This window comes from Amphibalanus amphitrite, unplaced genomic scaffold (assembly GCF_019059575.1).
Source record: "Amphibalanus amphitrite isolate SeventyFive unplaced genomic scaffold, NRLGWU_Aamphi_draft 000332F_arrow, whole genome shotgun sequence".
NCBI classification, from domain to species: Eukaryota; Metazoa; Arthropoda; class Thecostraca; order Balanomorpha; family Balanidae; genus Amphibalanus; species Amphibalanus amphitrite.
In genome coordinates this window covers 320,728-332,792 of record NW_024881827.1, presented here as the reverse complement: position 1 = coordinate 332,792, position 12,065 = coordinate 320,728, and positions in this window count along the sequence as shown.

Here is a 12,065-nt window from a genome sequence, read left to right as displayed (position 1 = left end):
GTAATTAAAAAATTTGCCATATTTTAATCACCATTAAAACATAACTGAATAGATATAAAAGAGAACTCGATATATACTTTCCTTGTTTTTAAGAATTCCGGAATTAGATACCCGAGGGAGCAAAGAGGGAGCAAGTTGCCACGCTGATTTGATACCTCATAGTCGAAAGGTGGGCTACTAGAACCGAAAATTGCTGTGTTTGTAAATAAATAAGTGATTTGAGGGCAAAGAATGCCCGGATTTAAACTTCTAAAATTATTTTGATCATAAAATATTTCAGTTTGAGGGATGTTAAGGCCTCAAAGAACTGTAGGTACTTTTCAGGAATCAAATAGGTTCCTCTGCGAAAGCTCCGTCGTGAAAACGGCTACTATAGAATAAAGAGCATCAAACACGAACAGTAGCGGCGGAACACCTTCAATTAAGGGGGGGGGGGTCACTGCCGACTTTTGGTCCCATTCTTTCCATGCAACGCCCATAGGGCTAACGTTAAAATGCCAAAATCAAAGGGGGGCACGGTGCCCTTCCCGTTCCGCCGCCTAATGAACACGAAAGCAAAATCTGAGGTATTTTGGAAAAATGAGCATGCCCCGCAGCGTCCGATAATTACCACCTTCCAGTGGGTCAAGCCAACGGGGCCCAAGTCTATAATGGCACTTAACGATAGCACTAATCTTGTCTCACTTTTTGTTGAAGTCTGTTCCGATGGTTTCGGCCACAGACTGGCTGCACTGAGGTCGTTTGGTATGTGCAACTGTAATTAAAGCCACCTGAGGCACCCTGACACCAGGCTGAAGCTGGGTAAATGCTTCGTCTTTGCAGAAAGGGGAGAGTGAAGAAAGATGCCCAGGGTTTTGCTATGTCATATATTATTCGAAAATGACGATGGGAAAGCAAAAACTTGGAGTCTCAACGGAAGCCGACATCATTTTTCTCCAAAAATATCACACTTTTGTGCCTGAAATATGATAACTTTTTTTGCTATTAAGCATTTTCCTGAAGAAGTGAAAGGGGGCATCTTACCCCACAGGGTGGGAAAGACGCCCCCTGGCGTTGGGGAAGATGCCCCCCTGCACTATAAGTGACATAAATGGCCACGTGGATCGCCTGAACGAATCAGTAGTCCCTTCGAGCCTGCAGTAGACACCAAACGTCATCATAAGGGCCCTCAAAAGTAGTCGTAAGGGGCTTCAGAGGTCATCGTTAGGGCCATCATAGTCCAGCGCGGCCAAACAAGCCTCCGTGGTGGCGTTCGGAGACCGCTGTGGGGCTCTTATAGGTCTTCATGATGCTTGAGGGCCCTCGAGCCCATCGTGGGGACCTCAGATGCCAGCGCGGCCCGTGGAGCCAGCGTGGGAGCCCTCAAAGGATGTCGTGAGGGGCCCTGGAGCCAATAATGGGGCCCACAGAGGCCGTCGTGAGGGCTCTCAGAGTCAGATGCCGCCCAAAAAGTCGCTGTGTGGGCCGAGAGACCGGCATGGGGAGCAACCGACCGTACTGGACTCTCAATAGTCCGAAATCGACTTTTGTCTACATCACAAGTATGTAATAAATTATTTGACGGGCTGCTTGAAGGACAGCCTACGGATTTAGGGGGGCGTCTTTCCCCATCAGGACAGGGGGCATCTTACCCCAAGGTACCGAAGTAACATTAAATCAGTACAATTTGTTAGCCATAAAACTACACCCTGAAACAAACTGTTTGGGACACAGTACACGCATGCTAATGTATCACGACTATAGCAAGGGACGCAAAAATTATCTACCTTCTTTGATATTTACAATGTTTTGACACCAAAATATTTTTTGAAAGCAGCAAATAAAAAACATGCAATCATCAGCCAGTCGTTGCCCAACTGAGCTTCGCAAATTGTTGTGCAGTTAACAAGGGAGGCTTCCGCTTTACGCTAAGAACATTAATTTCCAGGTTCGATTCTTTGTTTCGCCGCTAGAGGGGGTGGGGCGTCTTTCCCACCCTGGGCATCTTACCCCACTCTCCAGTCTCCCCTATCACTGCAGCCGCTGATTCTCGAGTGCCTGAACCGGTAGATGTCGTGGCAAAATTTGGTGTGATAATTTGGACCTTACCACAGTCAGCGCACCCTAAAGCCCTAATAAAGAAAAGCCCCACCCAGAGCTTCTGGATTCTCGTTCCAGTCCACCGTTCCTTCACCCCAGCCCACCGCCGCGCTCCCTCACCTCAGCCCTCCGTTCCCAGCTTGACGAGCGTTTGGGCCTTAGTTAAGCCTTGCTATGGGTTAACTGTATAAACCCATCGAGACAGCCCGTGTCGGTGAGCTTAGTTGGCTAACTACTGCCTTGGGGAGGGTTTCTGGCGGATCGCTGTCCCAATAGGTTTAGATGCGATACGACCGACTGTCTCTGAATGTTTGAGCGGTCTCCTCCCGCTGTGAGCTAGTTTCAGTTGATGTCTGTCTCAGAAATAGGCTTTTTAAAAGAAGATTAAACAGAAATGGAACATAAAATGAACAGAGGAAATGGTAACGAGTTACCTCATTGAAGAATAGCGCTCGCCTACTTCAAAAGGTTTGGAAGTGGAACCGTTCTTCAACATCTAATATGCGGTCGGGTTATGGCACAACTTTTCCCATTGGGGCTTTTTTCTAACCCGCGCGGGGCTGGGGGGGGGGTAAATTTTACCCCCCCTCGCGAATATTTGCAATATCTCAAAAACGGCGGCGCGCAGCGCCGCCAAAATTTCAGTACCTTTTCTTACATCAATTTGACACGTTCCCTGAAAATTTGAGCGAAATCCGTCGGAAAATTTTTGAGAAATTGACGTTTTAGTGACGTCATGTTCGCCATTTTCGCCTCAAAAACGGCAAAAGTTCAAACGCCGCTAACATCTTCATTTTTAAAGGAATCGAGACGTAACAAAAAAGGATATACGTAATTCTACTTTGTCTATCAAATGGCTATCTCGGTTTTTTAAAAATTTTGGATTTTGGCCCAACTTTTTTTTCAAAAAACTGACTTTTTTTAGAAAATAACTATAAAATCCAAAATTTTGAGTGTATCGAAAAAACCGGAATATATGTAAGAGAAGTGGTCTATGTGCACCAACATACCAAGTTTTAGAAGAATCGGTTCAAAAATGTGGGAGTTATTCAAAATTGTATGACGTCACGACACACAAAATTTTTGAAAAATGACTTTTTTGGAAGTTCTAGACCTCGTACGGAAACAAAAATAGCACCATTTGATTCGCCGTGAAAAACTGCATCAGATAGACACCTTTTTAGGCCTTAACAACCAACTTCAAAATTTGACCTCACTTGACCTGACCTTGACCTGACCTCGGCCTGTAATTCATCCAGAGGTGGTCCATATCACTTATTGATTGTGCCTATTGAAATCTATGAGTAAAATGACCCATAAAACATGTGTCGCACATGCCCTTTTCTATCTTTTGTTTTTGGTGACCTGACCTGACCTGACCTGACCTTGACCTTGACCTCTGAATGATATTTTATGCAACGAATATTGTCTTGGTAGCCTAAGAACACGTTTTGGGCGATCAGTCTCAGTCCATGACTCCATTCTTTGGCAACTACGGTGCAAGGCCGATACTGTAGGAACTTGCAATTTGTACCCTTGACCTGACCTTGACCTTGACCTCAAACTTAAAATTAAGTACATGTTTTTAGTTGTTCGTGATGACATCTTTCGATTGCCGTTTGAATTTTCCAAATCGGACCATTAGTTCGGGAGATAACAGGGGGGTAAAATTTACCCCCCCCCCCAGCCCCGCGCGTTCGGCTGGAGACCCCAGCCCCGCGCGGGCTAATACAGCAACACGAAAAGCCTTACATCGTCCACTGGCGGATCCAGGGAGCGAACATTTAAAGCAAAAATTTACTCCCCCTCCTCCTGGCCCCTGCATCGCCCGAAATAGACAAAACGTACCTTATGTTTCCTAATAATAACACTTATCAGGTTTTTTTTGTTATATACTGTTCAGCAGTAGATCCGTAAGTAATCGAAATCCGAGGAGTTTTTGGATTTTGGACACTTTTTTATGTCCCCTACAGCGTCGAAAACGCCTTTCTGGATCCGCCTATGACATCATCTCGACTGGGATCTTGCCCCCCCCCACGCCAAAATCGAATCCGCCGCCACTGGAGCTCGCTGACGACGAGTCTGAGCAGACTGACGGGACTGACTGGCCGCGGCCCTGGCGCGGCGGTTATACAGAGTATAGGTGGCGCCACGATCGAAGGCGGCCAGCACGGCAATGCAGGCATTGCTACAATTCGTGAGCAGTTGTTCCAATGAAGAATGATTACAGCGCAACCACTGGAAGTTGCATGTATAAAGTAGTTTCATAGACTACTGTATCACGCATATGCTTATCGCATATACTTATGATGTTCATATTTACATTCTACATATGACTGCAACTGCTGATGCTAAAAAAGTGTTGTGCGGCCGCTCGGCTGTGTCAGTGCTGGCTGTGTCAGTGTCTGACACTCTGGTGTCAGTCATTGGCGCGGGAACCGGGGGGGGGGGCTAGCGGGGGCTGAGCCCCCCAGCTTTTCGGTTGGGGGAGGGGGGCTCGTAATGTATTTGATCCCCCCAGCTGGAGGAATCGAAATCGGAAATCTACCAACATAGGGAAGAGCGGGGAGAGTTGTATCATGTCCAAGTTGTATCAGGGCGAATTGTGCCAAATTTATCCAATAGATAGCGCTCGTTGCACGACCAGCCGACGAGGTTTTCCGGGCGCCATCTTTCCCTGTTCTGTCGTGTGGCTGGGTGGACGCGTCTCGGGGTGAGAACCGATTTTATGTTTTTTTAATGTCATTCTAAAAAAAATGAGTTGCAAGAAAATGTGTGTTTTTGGCATTTAGATGTGCACGAATTTGAAAGATCTCCGTAGCGGTGGTGAGGGTAGGTTCTAAGGCTGCGTGAGTGAAAATGGATTTCTCCAGCTGTCCGCTGTTTTTGAGCACGAGGATGTTTTTTCCAAGATGGCGGCGAGGTACATGTTGTATCAGAGCCGGGTGGGGTATGTTGTAACATGTATGTATGTATGGGCATGTTGCTTTTGATCGCGAAAGCTAAGCCCTGTCTCGCGTTTGTAGGTAGCTAGTCAATACTCGTTCCATTTCGGCACAATGTGCTGGCTTCTTTGCTCTTAACGGGCCACTTTTGCATCTAGTCTGTTGATGTTTCGCTCGTTTCGATGTTTCGTTCGGATTGCATTGACCTAAGTTTGGTCTAATAAAAGTGAAGCCTTTGATTGAGCATATACATTGTATTAACCCCATTTAATGTTGTTATGTTCAAAACCAGTAGCAAGCACACTCCCTGAAACGTGAAATACCTAGTGATACAAATTACCCCACCATGTGATACAACTCACCCAAGCCATGGAGCAAGTTGTATCAAAAACATTGCTCTATTCGGCAGACCGTAGAAGAATTACTGGTAGAGGTAGCGGAAAAGTTACTTTGCACAAAAAAGCAGAAGAATCGTGGAAGGAGATAGTATGGAAATAATGAGTTTATCACGGATAGTTACGAGGTTATGGGTCTCGGAGTAAAAACTGATACAACCCACCCCACTCTCCCCTAATTTCATAGATTCATACATAGGCGCGGGAACTGGGGGAGGGGGCAGTGGGGGAAGCTTGCCCCCACAACTCTGCGGCCGTGGGGGCGGTGCCCCACAATGTTTCATGAGGCCAGGAACCGTTGGGCAGCTTGTCCTCCCCAAATTAGGGGTTGTGGGTCGCAAAGGAAGAAAGCATGTAAGTGAAAAATCCACCTATTTCACTGGCTCGGCAACTCATTTGGCAGATTAAAACCTTTACTCCAGGTTGCCAAAACAGTAGTTTCTTCTCTCAGCTGAGACGGAATGCCTCACTTTTTGAAAATATTTTTGTGTTTTTTTTTGTTGTTGTTGAAAAGGCCAAGGTCTGAAAAATAAGTGGCCTAAAACGGGTGAGAAAACTAGATTTGTGGGTACCCTAGGTTGATTTCTATTATGGTTCAGCCCCCCCTCCCCCCCAGTCTGGAAGAAGTTCCCGCGCCACTGGTGTCATTAGTGCAGCGGGGAGCTGGCGGCAGCTCTGTCCGACTGCAGTCAGCTGACACAGTTCTGTCCGACAGGGCCGGAGGTGACGGAGCCGAGGTGGCCGGTATGGGACGAGGATGATGGTCTGTCAGTGTCGCTCCAGGGGGTGGCTGCCGACACTATCAGTCACCTGGCTGACCTGGGACGGACGGTCGGACGACTGGAGATATACGGTGAGCAGCGGCAGCACGGACAGGCCGCTGATATACGAGCTCAGCTAATGGCGGACACCGAATTGAGGTGTGCCGTTGTCGGACCTCATGGAGACAGGTGCGATACATATTACATAGCCAATGTGCTTTGTGAAATAATGAAGCCAATTGAGCTAAAAAAAAAATCGAGGAGGTTTGTGAATCACTGAGGGGAGGAAATCAATGACATGTTCGCTCAGACTTAGTTGAACATACGTATGATTGTAATACAATGTTCAATGCAGTTCATTGCGTTGGCTGAACTGATTGCACATCATATAGTACAACTGTTATACCATTGTCTACTGTATCCATAAATGATAAAACCATGTGAATTCATAACTGTTTCCTTTTTTGTTTTCCCTATATTGACATGTATTTTTGCTTTGGTTTTCCCCATTTAACCCGCGCACCGACGGGGGGCGGATATCCGCCCCCCCCCCCCTGAGGTTTTTCGCGAATAGCGGGAAAACCGCGGCGCGTAGCGCCGCGAAATTTAGTATGACTATAACCTCATCAATTTTACACATGGTGTGCAAGTTTGAACCTCCTACCTTTTAAGGTCAGGTCACCAGGTCACTTTGAATGACCCAACCTCAAGTCACTTTTTTGCAACTTTGTCACCGTGCCAGAGCTACAGTAGATGTCGGAGGTCTTTGAAAGTCGCAGGATATTATTACGTCATTAGTAGCTACAATTTGTATATCTCGGAATTTTGATATCGGTGACCTAAGGTCAGGTCAATTTCGCGACCTCCCCATTATAAGTCAATGGGGGAAAAATCAACTCCCTGTTTTTACCACTAAAACGGGTCGGAATGGCCCCATATACCATACATGACTTCATATACGATCAACCTTCACTACCTTGAGGTCTGTTTTGCTGTTGGGCAGCTGTGAGGTCATGTGACGTCATCAAAGGTCACCAAAGGTTTTTGGCCAATAACTCCGTACAGGAACAAGATACAGACGCATGGATGGTCTCATTGTGTTCAGCTCGTCAAGACGCATCGAATGATATACATGATGACCTCGAGGTCACGTGACCTGAGGTCAACCTTTGACCTTGACCTTTCGAGGTCAACTTATATATCATTCGATGCGGATTGACGAGAGGATCACGATGATGCCCTTAGTTTGTTCCTATCTTGACTAATTCGAAAGTTATTCGAGAAAAACTCTCTCCATATCTAGCGCCGCCATTTTGACTTTTTCGACCCCTGTGACGTCATCTTTGACCTGACCTGAAAATGACCATTGTAAAAATTGTAGATCTTGGCCGTGCGTATCCGATGCCGTTTCCCGCTTGTCGCTATCTTGCTTCGTTCTCGAGATCTCAGGGGGGGGGGCGGTCATCCGCCCCCCCCCCCCGTCGGTACGAAGTTGGCGCAGACCCCCGTCGGTGCGCGGGTTAACGCCACATTTGGCGGCTCTAAACCAGAAAATTCAAAAATTTTAATTTACGTCATTAAAAATTGATGACGTAATTTTTTCAAAGCTATTTGATGTAATAAGTGCACTGACAAATTTAGAGCCTCATCGGAAGTGATGCCCTAAATTTTTTTGGGGCCATCATTATAATTTCTAACAATTTCTAACACTCTGACGAAACTCCATTTTAAAATCGGCGGCATCCTGCCACATGTCAAGTAAATCTTTGAAAACCTCTTTTAGCGCAACAAGATATGGCAGCATTGCCTTCATGCAAAGAACTTCCCTTGACTCGGCCGCAATTATTTGACTTACTTCGCAGGCTCCTCTGGATGTTACGAATATACTATCCTTTGAATAAAAAGTTTAAATGACGTCACATGTGACCATAGGCGCGGCAACCGGGGGGGGGGCAGTGGGGGCAGCTTGCCCCCCCCCCCAAACTCTGGGGCCGGGGGCGGTGCCCCCACAACTTTGAGGCGGAAAACCGCACTTTTTTGCAAATGTTTTCTTTTTTTGTTGAAAAAGCCAAGGGATGAAAAATAAGTGGTCTAAAACCGGTGAGAAAACTAGATTTAGGGGTACCCCAGGTTGATCTCTATTATGGTGTGCCTCCCCCCCCCAGTCTGAAAGTAGTTCCCGCGCCCCTGCATGTGACGTCATGTTGCATATCAGTGGATCGCGGAAAACCGCAGGGGATGTTCAACCCCCCCCCCCGTCCCCGAGCAGGACGCGGGAATGAAAAAGCGGACAGGATTCGGACGCGTCTGCCCCCGTGCCGCTACAAACCAAGGCCCTACAAAGTAATCGTGTCGCGGGGCTCCATCCAGGAGCTTGGTTGTCATGGAAACGACGATTTGAATAAAGTCCTTCATCGTCGTAAAGTTTTCTTTTGTGATGCCCTAAACGCAAAATTCAAAATCTCGTGGAGGTGTGGCCCTAAAAATTCGGCCCTAAAGTTGTGGGGCTAAATTAACCCGCGCACCGACGGGGGTCTGCGCCAACTTAGTACCGACGGGGGGGGGGGGGGCGGATGACCGCCCCCCCCTGAGATCTCGAGAACGAAGCAAGATAGCGACAAGCGGTAAACGGCATCGGATACGCACGGACAAGGTCTACAATTTTTACTAAGGTCATTTTCAGGTCAGGTCAAAGATGACGTCACAGGGGTCGAAAAAGTCAAAATGGCGGCGCTAGATATGGAGAGGGTTTTTCTCGAATAACTTTCGAAGTAGTCAAGATAGGATCAAACTAAGGGCATCATCGTGATCCTCTCGTCAATCCGCATCGAATGATATATATGTTGACCTCGAAAGGTCAAGGTCAAAGGTTGACCTCAGGTCACGTGACCTCGAGGTCATCATGTATATCATTCGATGCGTCTTGACGAGCTGAACACAATGAGACCATCTGCGCGGCTGTATCTTGTTCCTGTAAGGAGTTATTGGCAAAAAACCTTTGGTGACCTTTGATGACGTCACATGACCTTACAGCTGCCCAACAGCAAAACAGACCTCAAGGTAGTGAAGGTTGATCGTATGTGAAGTCATGTATGGTATATGGGGCCATTCCGACCCGTTTTAGTGGTAAAAACAGGGAGTTGATTTTTCCCCCATTGACTTATAATGGGGAGGTCGCGAAATTGACCTGACCTTAGGTCACCGACATCAAAATTCCGAGATAAACAAATTGTAGCTACTAATGACCTAATAACATCCTGCGACTTTCAAAGGCCTCCGACATCTACTGTAGCTCTGGCACGGTGACAAAGTTGCAAAAAAGTGACTTGAGGTTGGGTCATTTAAAGTGACCTGCTGACCTGACCTTAAAAGTTAGGAGGTTCAAACTTGCACACCTTGTGTAAAATTGATGAGAGAATAGTCATACAAAATTTCGCGGCGCTACGCGCCGCGGTTTTCCCGCTATCCGCGAAAAACCTCAGGGGGGGGGGGCGGATATCCGCCCCCCCCCGTCGGTGCGCGGGTTAAAACAGCTCGAGCGATGATGGTCTAAACTTCTAAAACGGGTATGTATGCCTGATCCTGTCTGTATGTGCGTCTGTGTGTTTTCCAGATTGTACTGATCACACGCCCTGCCTTGAGCTGCGGTGGCTGTCAGTCACCCCCGCCGACCTCCCGCTACTGAGGAGGCAGCTGCCGGTGGGCCTCGAGCGCCTCAATGTCAGAGGTGAGATACCACGGATCATGCATGTATTGCCGGTATAATGGACAATCTATATTATGAATTATAAGATGTCTGTACGTGTGTCATGCCTTATGTGTCTTATTGCGCCTGAAAGGCGCCGCGTAGCGACGTGAATTTTGGCATGCCGAATCGGTGGGTTGATGTCACCTCTGTATTAAAATTTGGGACGGATTGGCCCAGGGGTGCGCCGTCAGCACGCGCTCGCGTGCGCCATAGGGTTAACACAGGAAACGGTCAAATCGAAGATCGGGCGAAAACCGGCCTGCGGCGCCCACTTCCCGGCTGTATAAGTCGGCAACGGAGAGTCGCAGCGACACGGGGTTGTCACCACTGGATAGAGGAGAGATGGAACTAGCGTATCGATATGGTTTCATAGCATAGCTTGCGCCACGTGCAAGACAGCACCCCCAGTTGCGAAAAAATGACCGATTTCGTGCATTGTGACGGGAAAATCGATGCCGCTGGAAAACGGTTTGACGGAATGAAATCGGTGTTGTACCATTTTGCAGACAAATGTATGTGTAATCAGAGAATAGCAAACAAAAGCTGATGATACGTACCATTTCCTTAATAATATAAAATTAGTTTGAAAATTTGATTCGCGCGGAGCGCGATGTCCTTTACAACATCAAAACGTATTGAAAACGCTGACCAATCGCTATGAAACCTACATATTCGGAAAGAGCATTCTTTTCTGACCAATATCCACCCAAAATATTATCGAAAAGTCAATAAACTTTTGTGAAAATGACTCAAACATACGACCGTGTTTTGTTAACGTTACAGGTATTTTTCGATAAAATCCGATCGATGGCTTATGGCCGGCAAGTCATTCAACTTTTGGCAATAGCTATCAAAGCATGGGCTGCAATGCACCGCCCGCAAAGGGGAATTCCAAACACTGAAAATAAGCGCTCACCAGTAAACAGCACATTTTTGTACTAGGAATAACTCAGCTACTACTGGGCCGATTGCGCTGAAACTTGGACTGTGGGTGGAGGGGGCACTCATCTGGCGATGCATGGTCATGTGTGACAGGTAGGGTGGATCGATTGCACGTGCGCACGTGAGGGGTCCACCTATACATCTCAAGAACGGCTGGGCCGATTTCGCTCAAATTTTGTACACCGTTAGGAACAATTTAGAAGGGTGGCTGGCACAAGTCATCTAGAGTCTCAGTTAGCGCGTGCGCACGTGCAGCGGGCCGCTTTTATATCTCAAGAACGGCTGGGCCGATTGCGCTCAAATTTGGTACATTACTTTATGCCTTTCAAACAAATATCCAACTCCGACAAAATAAGACAAATAAAAATCATGAGTTCCCACACCCAAACTAATGCCCCATCAAATGCATCTATCAAAACGCACAGTTATAGCGCAAAACATGCCATCTACTATGGACGTCAAACCCCTTGAGACCCCACTTTTTTGCGATAATTTTTAAATGCGTCAACTCTCGTTGACAATATTCTGCCAATGTGTGTTTCAGAACCTGCCGAAACTTTTATTACTAAGGTATTTTGACGCCAAAGGATTATGAAAGGTACTTCTCATTCACTCGTAATGTTAAATTTTACGGAACGAATCTGCTGTTTGGGTAGAGGCTACGCGCTCATGGGGTGGAGCAACGTAATGACGTCAGCGCTAAGCTCCGCCCTACCCCTCCGGCGCTCCTTGCCCGGCGACCGGTCACTCGCGACTCTCGCTCCGTTCAGGCTTGATGGTGGGCGGTAGCTGGTAGCGGTAGCGGGCGCTGGTAGATGACATTAAGAGCAGATGGCGCTGGTGGCGGGGCTCGAGTGCGGCCGAGCGCAAGCCTCTGCCCGGGCCTGAATTGACCTTAGCATTACGAGTGAATGAGAAGTACCTTTCATAATCGCACTGAAAACTTTTTTACCATTTCCTGAAGGGTAAATCCGCCATAGCATGGTAGCTTGACACACAGACGTTTTTTACCACCTTCCAGATGGTAAATTTTACTCTTTCATGAAGAGTAAACTCGCCAGGGAGGGGTAACATGACACACAGACGTTTTTTACCATCTTCTGAATGGTAAACTCTTTTGATTTACTCTTGTCTAGAGTGTAACATTTTTTGGGTTACACTCTTTGAAAGGGTAAATCTTAAACGGAACCCTTTT